This window comes from Tupaia chinensis, unplaced genomic scaffold (assembly GCF_000334495.1).
Source record: "Tupaia chinensis unplaced genomic scaffold, TupChi_1.0 Scaffold142468_1, whole genome shotgun sequence".
Classification (NCBI taxonomy): Eukaryota; Metazoa; Chordata; class Mammalia; order Scandentia; family Tupaiidae; genus Tupaia; species Tupaia belangeri.
In genome coordinates this window covers 763,344-776,664 of record NW_006202317.1, presented here as the reverse complement: position 1 = coordinate 776,664, position 13,321 = coordinate 763,344, and positions in this window count along the sequence as shown.

Here is a 13,321-nt window from a genome sequence, read left to right as displayed (position 1 = left end):
AGGGGAGGGTCACACCACAATCCCGTCTCCTCCATTCTCTCTCGGGATCTTGGGCACACACACACACATGCACCCCGCATGAGTTTAACACACCGGGTCCAGGACTCGAACCACGGTCAACTACATGGGAGTCCAGCAACATAGTCATTACACTAACTGCTGGTCCTCAAAATTTTTTTCTTTAAGAGAAAGAAAAATCAAATATCCTTCTAACACCTTGGTGTTATTCTTGAAGCACAAAAATGGTCAGTTCTCCTGGGACAAGCAGATGGTTTAGTGGTTATGTCGTTGAACTCCCAGACGGTCAACTACAGTCTCAGTCCCAGCCCTGGTGGCTTGAAACTCATACTCAGCACATGTGTGTGCATAACCAAAATCCCAGAAGAGAATGGAGGAGAAGGAATTGTGGCATGGCCATCCCCTCCCAGGGCCTTATTTCTTACTCTTTTTTGTTTTTCTCTCTCTCTTTCTGTTTCTCTAGTGAACATATGCAGCCTATAGCAAAAATATCTTTTAAAAATGGTCAATTTTCCATTGTTACCTGCTCATACTGTGCTGACAATACTTGTACAGTATCAGACTATTCACTTTCAAGGAAAGGTGCTCTGAAATAATCAGGATTAGATACACGGTGAAAGCAATATTAATAGTCATAAATGCTAAAAATGACCCATGTCTAATGTTTAATCACAAGATAAAAGATGTTGATAAAAATGGTTTAAAAGATGGCTTCTCTTTATTATAATAAGTAATAACTAGCATGTTGCATATAATGTGTTTTAATGTGGTTTTTGAGTTCCAAACAGTTTGAGATCTTTCTTTGCATTATGAGAGTGGGCTGTGGTGGTGGTGGTTGGAGGGTGTGATTTAGAAAATTGTCAATCAGTTGCCAGCTAAACAGTTAAGAAGAGACCTTCGCACTTCTTACTGCTGGACTGTAAAGTGTAGCATTTATCAGTGCACCTTAGAGAATGTGAAATGCTCCACAAGGGGCTATCAGTAACTCCGCTGACCTCGCTAGGGTATTATGAGGAGTTCTTTATCACTCCTTGAAGGATAGTCTAGTGTTGTAGTCAAAACTTGGACATTAAAAAGAGGTAAAAAGTATTTACATTACCCCTTTGATCTGACAGGACTTTAGAAAATAACTTAGCAACTCTTCCACAGCAATCTATCCAGACATTCACAAAGCCATGGTTTTCACCCAGTGCCCCTATTAGCCTTCAATGAATTAAGGATAGAGCCTAAATCCTTGGCTTTTCATCCTTAGTTGTAACTAAAACAGCTGCAATCACTCTCCCTTGGTATCACTATCACCTTCTCTTTGCTTTCCTCATAACAAATTCTGTGTGATTGGGAATGAAAAGTAAAAAGTAAATTAAATGGAAGAAAATAGGGCAAGATACATTTTTATCTATCTTGTTGCTTTTCTAGTGGAATCACATATCAATCTACTGGGACTTAGAAGAATTGGAAATTTCGCTTCAAAGTAGAGGATAAATATTATCTCATTATATTTTCCTTCATATTTGTAGGTATTTGGTATGAAAGATGACATAGGAAAATAAACTGAATGCAATTCATCATTCCAGCTATGTTGCTGCTCCTTCTGGAAAGGAAAATTGATGTTTTACGCCATGATTAGAATGTTTTCCATCTTAACCTATAGGAAACTTTTAAGTAAGGTATCTTTGTATATATTGTCAAAACTTTACACTCACTAAGCTTTGCTTTGAGACATTTTAAGTTCATTGCATTAATTAGAGGATATGATATGCATAGTAAAATCTAACTCTATATGTTCTACTTTGGGTGATACAATTTATTTGATTTTGATTTCAAACTTAAGTCAACGTGATTTTACTTCCTTCTTTTAATGTGCTATAAATCTGAGGTTGGTTACAGAAAGGTGAGAATTTTAACCTCAAGGAAAGGAGTATAAATTAGAACCTAATATGGGAGTTGAACAGTGGAGTGGTGAAAATGATTAAAGGTGCTAATAGTAACACTTTAAGAATGACAGCCATTCAAAGGAGAACTGCCCGTATTCTAAATGTCACCAAAAAGCTCTGCATTTTAACTTCTTGTTCAGAAAACCATAGCAATAACTATATAAGATTATAATTATAAGTACAGGCAACATACTTATCTAGAAAAATCACTTTTCTTCAGCCTAATTCTATACTTGTTATACAAATATGACAGTTTAATAGTTGTAAGGTCCCCATGCAGCTCATGTCAGCAGATAGTTTAAGATGACACCGATACAACAATAAAAGCAAAACTATATGATAGTGATAATGACAACATATTAAGCAAATTCTAAGTGTGTCAATCAATGTCAGTTTGCTACTTTTGACTTTGAGACAGCCAATCAGATGACTAGGCTTCTATTGTGGAGATCTCTAGGCATGGTTAATGCCTATGAATTGGGAGGAAATGCTATTTTACCCCAGGGATTTTTGTTTAGGATAAAGTAGGATTCCAAATAACAATTACGGACAGTAGTCAAAAGGGTGGGCAAAGATTTAACTATTATCAGGATTGAAACTAAGTAGAGGAATGTTCATTGCAGCATTGCAGACCAAGAAAATCAAGAAACTAAGACAAAATAGAGAAGGAGAGAGTGGTAGGTATATGTTACAGGGGAGTGCATGACATGTGAATGCCCAGAATCCTACACTGCATCATCCTTTGAGGAACTGAAAAAGCAAGGGTGAATCAGGGCTCCCACAGGGTGCAACTAGAACCCGTTTTGCTCCCTACCCTGACTTTGCTTCCTGAGAGAGGCTGACCCTCCACATTCTCCAAGTGGAAATGGAGTGTCCTTAGTAGGCATGGCTCCTCCTGTTTGAGGAACTTGATAATGAGCACATGCCATCTAAAAATCTTCAATTCTTTAAGACATTAACTGTTCATCATAAAGTCATCACTCAGAAGCCTGCACTACTACAATATATGTTAAGAAAATTGTGGCCCATTGGTCAGGTTCAACCTGCAAAATTACTTTATTTAGGTTCCATGGTAACTTCAGCTACCTCAAAATAAGTGTTGCATGGCAGACACTTTGGAAGGGTTGGTGATGGTGAACTCATATTTCTACATAAGAATCAACATTAGGGCCAGGCCATGCATGACATGGTAGTTAAGGCATTGGATCCCACTTGACTGACCACATGATTGGAGTTTGAGACCCACCCACTTGAGAAACACCCTGGAGGCATGTGTACGTATGCTCTCAATCCTGAAAATAGGGAGAAAGGGAGGAGAAAGGATTGTTCTGTGACCATTTCCCATGGCGAGGACTTTCTCACTTTCCCTCTTTCTCACTCTCTCTCTCTGGTGAGTACACATGCCCTCTGGCAAATTAAAAAAAGAAAAAGAAAAAGAAAGAAAAGAAAATTAACAACATTAAGGTTCATGCTCTTTATTTAATCACAAATGCCATGTTTTTCTTTTTTTTAAAGTTTACTCATTCCTTTCATGGTTGAGAAAGACAGAGGAAGAGTGTTCCCCCTACAAGTCCTCACACTGTAATCACCTCCACCTTCAGCCAGACTGGACCACAGGCATCATTACCCCTGATCTTTATAAATTTGTGTTAATTTAACTACCAACCACTTGGGCCTGATGCTATCAACTTCTGCTTCTTATGCCTTTAAAATGTTTTTAAACTTTATTAAATGAGAAATAGTCTCTATTACTTGGTTTTTCAAATTATGAAATATGCCTACTAGAGAAAGAGTTTCTTCCAGAAAAATCTCACACACTATGTGGGCATGGTTCTAAAAAGAGAAAGAATCATGTTGAATAATTGCTTAGGTTTGAGTCCGAGCTTCATAGTACACATTTGTTATGACACTGGTAAGTTTCTTGTCTATACAAACCTCAACTTGCTTCATCAGCAAACTGGAAAAAATTAATATAATAGTATATTATGTAATGCATATGTATGTACATATTTAGCGTATATGAAGGTTTTTGATGGGGTATTACGGGTTATTATTCAATATGACAATATAATCATTGTGATAGTAATACCTAACGTATACTCAACGCTTCCCTATGTGATCACTACTGTAAGTACTTTGTACTTATATCTTACATCCTCTTTAAAATAAATGTGTATGTTTGAGATTATGATCAGTTACCTATATTTAGAAGAGGGTTTAAAGCTGTTATTCTAACTCCACTGGCTACATTAAGCCTTGCAAGTATAATAACTTAACAAGGTACCTGATACGTGGTGAACACTGACTCTCTAAGGGACATGGCCTAAGTTGTATTTAGGGCTGCTGTTTTTCTTTTTACATTAATTACACTGAGCCAAATGCCAAAGCACCAAGAGCAGAAGAAATTTAACAAAGAAGTGCCTCATTTCTAGAAGGCATGCACACCGCAGTTAGTCCTGCACTAGGGTTAAGATTAGGATACCCAGTTAATTCGGAGTTATTGAGCTGTTTAGTCAAGAAAATGTTATTAGTGTTAAGCTACTGTAATATTTACTTCCGTGATACTCTAAATATGACAAATTTGGTCAATTGCATTTTTTTTTTTTTGGAGAGGTTTTTGCTACAGAGCATGTGTGCTCACCAGAAAAACAGAGAGAAACAGAGACAGGAAGCGAGAAATCACCACCCCCAGGGGGAATGGCCACACTGCAATCCCTTCTCCCTTCTCCATTCTCCTCTCGGGATCCTGGACCTGCACGCACATGTGCCTGGTGTGAGTTTAAGCCACCGGGTTCGGGACTCGAACCATGGTTGACTACATGGGAGTCCAGTGACATAGCCATTATGCCAATTACTGGTCCAGGTCAATTATATTTTTTAAAAAGAGAAAAACTAGTGGCAAGATTAGATTCAATAAAACAGTGGTCTGCAAAAACGTTCCCTTTTCAAACTTATGAAATCCAGTCTCCAGTCTTTATCACCCCAAGGGTAGGCAGTCAGCCCAGCATGACAGGTTGCATGATTCTCCCTTTGATAGACACAGTTGGCATCCAGCATGACTAGAGTGGCACTGTGGGGACAATGCTCAGCAAACCCAATGGAGATGAGTTCTTGGAAACAGAACCACACTCCAAGCTTTATTCTTGTTTACTCAGTCTGGAGCCAGAATTGCCACTAATTAATTGATTTTTTTTTTTATATGACAAAGTCTACTCTGAGAGCCCTCATCTCTTGAAAATGTTGATTTGAACACTGGGTAAATGGAGGTCCCTTTGACAAAAACATTTGCAGAAGCTCCATATAAATACAATCTGAAAACCCTGCATTGTAACTTCTTATTAAGCTAATTACAGTAATAGTGGTAATGCTAGAGGCAGAGCACTTATTTAAGATAGGAATGTAGAAGGCTCTGTCTTTTTCCCCTGGCTAAATCCTATATCCCTGTCATTAACTCACACTGTTTGATATTATTTTATGATCGCCCCCATCAAAAAGAGGTAGTAGACCAGCCAGTAGACAAAGCAAGATTATACACAAAAAGCAGTCTTAAGAAAAAAATATAACATTCTAAGCACATATTAAATGCTAGATATCATGATAAATGTCCTTTCTACATCTTAAATATGATATTCATTTTAACTGTCTCATGGGCTATATACTACTGTCACTTCCATTTTATGAGACCTAAAAGAGTTACATACGCCCTCTCCCTGAGAAGGGACATTTCATAGGTGGCACAGACGGGATAGAAACAGTTGCATTCTGACTAGCCCACAGCCTCTTAACTACTGTTTGTACTGTTACAAATGGTTTTGTTAAATTTTTCATTTATGTATCCCAAAAATCATAGTTAGAAGATGTATCTGAGGGACCAGCAGTTAGTGTAATGGCTATGTCGCTGAACTCCCATGTAGTCAACCATGGTTCGAGTCCCAGACCCGGTGGCCTAAAACTCACTCTGGGCACATGTGCATGAGTGCCCAGGATCCCGAGAGAAGAATGGAGGAGAAGAGATTGCGGCATGGCCATCCCCCATGGAGGGTGATTTCTCGCATTCTGTCTGTCTGTCTGGCGAGCATATATGCCCTATAGCAAAAACCTCTCAAAAAAAAAAAAAAAGATGTATCTGAAGTCCAGAGAAGGTTAAATAATTCATCTATTAAAGGTTTTTAAAGCCCTTACTGCCTGTATAAAGTCCATTTTCCTTGATACTATACTTAATTGTCAGTATAGAAAACTTCGAAATTCATCTATGATAACATTCAACATCTACCATCGGCAACCTATCCATTGACACTTAATGAATGGATGGTTAAAGCAGGAAGCACATGGCTTGAGTGAGAATCTCAAAGCAAAGGCAGATCTGAAGATAGACCTCTAAGACGTGGAAAAGAACTGTATCTTCTGAACAGTGTTTGGTTTTCTTGGTAGTAACCCTAGGATGCATAAAAGCACCTCATCAAGGAAGAACATGGTATGTTTCAGAATCAGCGATAATTGAAGGCTGTGTCCTTTTGTTTTACCACTTAAGTTTCTTTCTTTCTTCTTTGAGAGAATTAAAGAGGCAGAGAAGACAGAGAGCTGTCACCCCCAACATTCTTCATGCCATGATTCATCCAGTCTCACCCAACCTGGACAGGAGGCACTCACAGGCCTAGTGTATTGAGACAAGGTAAAGACTTGAATCAAGGACTTTTAGCATAAGGTTCCAGTTGCATAACCACTGCACCACCACCTGACTCTCCAAGCCTGCCTTTATATATTTTTCTTGAGAAAAGTCCCACATAACTTATCAAAGCTTATTGGGCACTTAGAAAGTTTCTTAGATACTCTTATCCCCACTATATAAAATTGGCTTAACAGCCAAGTGAGCATTAAAACTATCCCATGTGTTTTGAGGCATGGTCCTGGCCTTACATCCAAGTAGCCCCAAAGGCTACATTGGAGCTGCCACTAAATGTGATAGTAATGATTGCAAGTAATTAGAGTTTTTTTTTTTTTTTAAGAGAGGTTTTCGCTATAGGGGCGCGTGCGCTCGCCAGACAGACAGAGAGAGACATAGAGACAGAAAGCGAGAAATCACCCCCCAGGGGAGATGGTCACGCCGCAATCCCTTCTCCTCCATTCTCCTCTTGGGATCTTGGGCACGCATGCACACGCGCCCGGAGTGAGTTTTAAGCCACCGGGTCCAGGACACGAACCACGGTTGACTACGTGGGAGTCCAGCGACATGGCCATTATGCTAACTGCTGGTTCCCAGTAATTAGAGTTTTTAAATGTGTTTGTTTTTTAAGCATCCTACCTTATTCTGATGTGCTGAATTTGAGATATACCACGTCTCATTAGAATACTCTTTTATGGGACCAGCAGTTAGCATAATGACTATGTCGCTGTACTCCCATGTAGTCAACTGTGTTTCATGTCCTGGACCCAGTGGCTTAAACTCACACTGGGCGCATGTGCGTGTGTGCCCAAGATCTTGAGAGGAGAATGGAGGAGAAGGGATTGTGGCGTGGCCATTCCCCCTGCGGGGGGATTTCTCGCTTTCTATCTCTCTGTCTCTCTCTGTCTTTCTAGCGAGCTCATGTGCCCTATAGCAAAAACCTCTCCAAAAAAAAGAAAAAAAAAAGAACACTCTTTTACAATTTTTTAAAATTTTATTATCCTAATCTCTTTATACTACATTGACTAACTTATATCTTTACAGTGTATTACATTTCTTTTTCCAGCATGATTACCATGCATATCAGACAAGACAAAGACATTACTATCCACATAATCATCAAATAGATTTTCATCATTTTTTCAGATTATTATTATTTATTCTCATTATTTTAAAAATATCCAATCACTATATATCATTTGGCTTGTATAAAAAAAATTACCCAACATGAAATACTTTTCAGACAAGTCTAGCTGAGAATACTATACATCTTACCATCAACAGGTAATAAACCATTTCTGAGTCCCATTAATGTCATACCTCTCTATTTGGTCTCTTGCTATACTTCTCTAAACTCTTCCCTTCTCCCTCTGCTCTGTTCCACACTGTCTTCAGCATCCATAACTATTTCCACTGCTTTTATGCCCTCCATATTTCAATCTCTACCATAAAGGGCAGATAGTAGGTATATGTTAAGTGGAAACATACAGTATCTTTCATATCCTGGCTTGCTTCACTCAGCAATAGATCCTCCATATTTGACCACTTTCTATCAAATGTCAGTCTTGTTTGTTATGGCTGAGTAGTATTCCATAGAGGATATATGCTACACTTTTCCTATCCATTCATCTGTTTGTGGACATTTAAGTTAGTTCCATGTCTTAGCGATCATGAAAAATGCTGCAATAAATATTGATGGGCAAACACTTTTCTTACTGACCATTCTGCCCTTTGGGTAGATATCCAGAAGTGGGATTGCTAGATTAAATGGTAGTTCTATTTGTAGGTCTTTGAGGAACCTCCATATTGTTCTCCACAGTGGCTGAACCAGTTTACATTCCCACCAACAGTGTAGGAGGGTTCATTCCCCTTTCACCACATTCCTGCCAACACTTGTCACTTTTTGTATTTTTAATCTTTGCCATCTTTAGAATACTCTTGTTCTAAATGGGTGCTTACGCAGTCCTCCACGATGATGTAGTGATGGACCGTATTAATCTTTTTAAAATACAATTTTCACACCTGTTCTGATTGAATTCTACCACTAAATAAGATTATTTCTTTAAATTGCCAAGAGCCATTTATATTTGCCCATAGTCTTTCTATTACAATGCAGACAACATTATCGTGACTGCAAAATCATAGATAAAATAATGGATCAAACCACTTTCCTTTTTGTTTTGTTTTATTTGTTGTCAAAATTCAAATCCGGGGTTGTAATTTAATTCTGTGATTCTAAAGAGCATGATGATCTGATGCTATTCATTTGCTTTTAAATAAAATCAGACTGATGAATATGCATCGGGAATTAGTTATTTTCCAATGTTATGCCACTGCTGTAGAATCCAATTGCTAGCAATTAAGCCAGAAATACTAACAGGAAGAGTTTAAAGTTTAAAGAGAAATAGCAAATGCTAGTGAAAAGGATGGAGAGGGCCAGATATTTGTTCAGTGAGCTGAGAAATAGATGATTTTATAGGTGACTTACATGTAGAAGTAAAAATAGTAAAATACCCTATTGAACAACATACCATCTGAGCTGAATGACACGCCCTGACTGGAGGCCTCCTCTCAGCCAGACACCACACTAGTGACCAGAATTAATAAAGGAGTAGTATGCCTCTTGCTTGACTAAAGTTTTTGGTTTGGATCCTCTGAATTGCATTTGTTCCTACTAGTGAAGATCTGCAAAATTCGCTTTTTTTTTGCCAGCTTTATCATTTGATAGAAAAAGAAAACTTGGCACCTGATCTGCTTTGCCCCATTTCCAACTGGAGTTCCTTCTAGCTTTTTAAATTACTTGGCACTAAGCAAGGCTCTTCTGCCAAGAAGTGAATGGCTCTATATTTGAAAGCAGGAATAGAAGCAAAATCCAAAACAGAACACTGAAATCACTTTGATTCAGATAAAGCGAGTTACCTGTACCTAGGAGGAAATTAGTTATTACATAAGATAATATACTTGAAAACAAACCAAAAAAAAGGAGAGATGTCTCTAAGTAGCTTGGTTAAGGTGAATTGTCACTTTAAACGCTTTTATTATGTTTCAGAAAAATTATTGATATGGAGCTAATGAACATATTTTAAGAGTAAATTTTTATTAGTAAAATTCTTAGAAATATGTGAATATGTCTCTGGGCCAATATGTATGTTTTACTAATACAACTGATTGTGGCCCAGTGGCATTTTAAACAGAAAGAGAGAAATGGCAAAGCCATCTCTTTTTTAACTTATTAATTATTCTTTTATCTTATCCACCACCCATTCATCTAATCAGTGAAATATACTTGAAAGCATATACTATATCGGCAACCTGGAACTGTTGAGGATAATGAGATGAATAAACACTGTATTCCTTTAGGCTGTTTCCATGATATGGTAGTAAAGGGAGCCGGTTCCCACATGGCTGACCACATGGTTTGAATCTTGGCCCCAGCAGCTCGAGAAACACGCTGTGGGTGCATGTCCCAAATTCTGACAGGATGAAGATATGGAATAGAAGGGATTGAGTCATGACCAAGCCCCACTGGAGGCAAGGGGGTGCTTTCTCTGTCTCCCTCACATGCACCCTTTACAATTAAAAAACCAAAACAAAAATGAAAAGAAAAAATATACTGGTTTTATGGAACACAAACTAGTAGCAGAGAGTAATAGTTAAAAATAATTTGCAATACAAATATGTCTGTAAATGCGTATTCTTCATGTTTTATGCATGTTGAGCAGGAACATGAAGCTACCGATTGTCTTATCACACAGGAACCTATCTGAGTCCCTACTGGATCAGCACTTAACTTCAGCAGAAACACCCACACACATACACCCTCTCAGAGACACCAGTTTACAGTAAGATAGGAAAAGAATGTTACATTTTGCTCTTATGGATTATGATATAGAATAAAATTTTAATCAAGTTGAATATACAATTGAGGAATACATAAGCCAGATTGAGAATTTAAAATGCTTCCAATGTTGCTAGAAGAAATATTTCATTAGAGTTACTATATATTATTACATTTATTTATACACCATTACACTTTTCTTGAAACTAATTTTCTGTTATTTCCCATATTCTTTTGTATACAAATTGCATATCAACAATTAATAAAAAGTGACTCTTGGAGTGTTAATGCAATATTCCAGAGTTTTATTTTCAAAACAACAAGGATCTAGAGGGCAACCTAGGACTACTGAATGATTTGTGAATTACAATCTGTACAAATTGAATTACAACTTATGAATCACTTTTCACCTTGAAGAAAATGTTTCTGAGTATGGAGTTTTGGGGGCTTTTATTTTTTTTTTCAAAAGCAACTTTTTATTATTTTTATAATAATACAGTAAAGTTAAGTTCTTATGTAGAATTCAATGAGCTTTAAGGCACATATAGATTTATGTAACCACTGTCTCAATCAGGACATAGCATGAATGACTGTCAGTTCTTGAAAACATGTTTTCTTTTGTAGTCAAACCTTCCATTCATAACTCCTGACAACCACTGATCTGTTCTTAGCCACTGCAGTTTTGTCTTTTCCAGAATGCAACAGAAATAGAATCATACAATATATAACTTTCTGAGACTTGGTTCTTTCATTCAGCATAATGTATCTGAGGGTCATCAATCAATGTTCCTGTGTGTATCAACAGTTTGTTTCTTTTTATTGCTGTATCCACTGTGTGTTTATCCTTTTACCTGTCAGCACGTTTGGATAGTTTCAGTTTCCTATTTTCAGCAATTCTGAATAAAGCTGTTATAAATAGCCATGCCCAGGTTTGTTGTGTATGCTCATATGCATATAGAAGTTTCTTTCTTTCTTTTGGATAAATCTGTAGGTGTAGAGTACACTGTTAAGAGAATGAAGAGATAAGCTACAGGCTGGGAGAAATATTTGCAAATCACACATTTGACAAAGGTCTTGTAATCAGAATATTTAAAGGTTTCTCAAAACTCAGTAAGAAGGGAACCAGCAGTTAGCATAATGGCTATGTCGCTGGACTCCCACGTAGTCGACCGCGGTTTGAGTCCCAGACCCTGTGGCTTAAAACTCATGCCGGGCGCGTGTGCGTGCGTGCCCAAGATCCTGAGAGGAGAATGGAGGAGAAGGGATTGCAGCGTGACCATCCCCCCTGGGGGGTGATTTCTCGCTTTCTGTCTCTATGTCTCTCTCTGTCTGTCTGGCGAGCGCACGCGCCCTACAGTGAAAATCTCTCCCCCCCCCAAAAAAAAAAAAACAAAAACAAAAACTCAGTAAGAAAAAAAAATTAAAAATAGGTAAATGATTTGCCAGTCCACCACAGAAAATATACATATGATAAATAAGCACATGAAAAGATATTCAATTCCATTAGGTATTAGAGAAGTGTAACTTAATACCCCAAGGAGATGCCTGTGAGCATAGCATAGCTAGAATTAAAATGTCCAAAAATATCTGGCAATGCCAAGATGCAGAGGCTTTTTGTTTTTGATAGTTTTTGGTTGGTGCTGTTTTTAATAAACATTGTATTTGCCAGCAATATGCTTATTTTAGATGTGTATGCAAAGCTATCTATGTATTTTTGAATGGCCTCAAATTTATGCATGTGTATCTGTGAAACTGGAGAGAAATAACTATCCTTCCAAAGCAACTGTTAATGTTAACATATAACATACTCATATAACATATAACATATAATATACTCATGGACACTTTAGAAAAAAAGCTATTATATTTTAGGTCAACAACTTATTTTTTTGGAGAGGTTTTTGCTATAGGGCACATACGCTTGCCAGAAAGACAGAGAGAGACAGAGAGACAGAAAGAGAGAAATCACCCCCCAGGGAGGATGGCCACGCCACAATCCTTTCTCCTCCATCCTCCCCATGGGATCTTGGGTACACATGCACACGCACCTGGCATGAGTTTAAGCCACCAGGTCTGGGACTCAAACCGTGGTCGCCTACATAGGAGTCCAGCAACATAGCCATTACGCTAACTACTGGTCCCTAGGTCAACAAATTTTTAAGAGCAAGTACTACTACTAATAATACAAAATATATTCAATTTTACTCTTCTTTAATCCTCACTTTTTGTGATATTATCATTTCTTACCAGAACTACTCGTCTAATCATCTAAGTGTTCTTTTGTCTCCCTTCCTCCTTTCCTTTTACCTATTTTTCACATTTTTATCAGAGTAATGATAATTATACATAAGATCATATCATGCAATTGAAGATTGCAGTAGCTGTGTATTATATTTAGAATAAAATTAAGATTCTTCACCATGACTATGAGCCAAGGTAATGTAAATGGTTTTAACAAATGAACTTTAACATTATAATAGGTCAAATATAGACCATTGAAATTATTCTTCCAATGAAGGCCAAAAATTGTATTCCTGGTGGGAAAGGCAATCATCCTCCAACTACATACTCAGGATCTTCATCTACATGTGACATCCAAGTTTACCATGATTATCTTCATCAAGCACAGGAATGAGGAAAAAAAAAGTTCCTCTTTTCTTTCAAATGCACCAACTTAGCTATGTGTATACTTGACTGCATTTTGTCCTTTAAGTAAAAGCTTAAGAGTTCTATCTTCAGAAATGTTTTCTGTGCCAACCCTGAAATAGTCCCATCCACACTGCCCATGCTTTCTGCTCTGCATCACATGCTTTTGCTACTTGCCTCCATAAAACCCATAAAAATTTAAATGAGATTCCAGACATATCA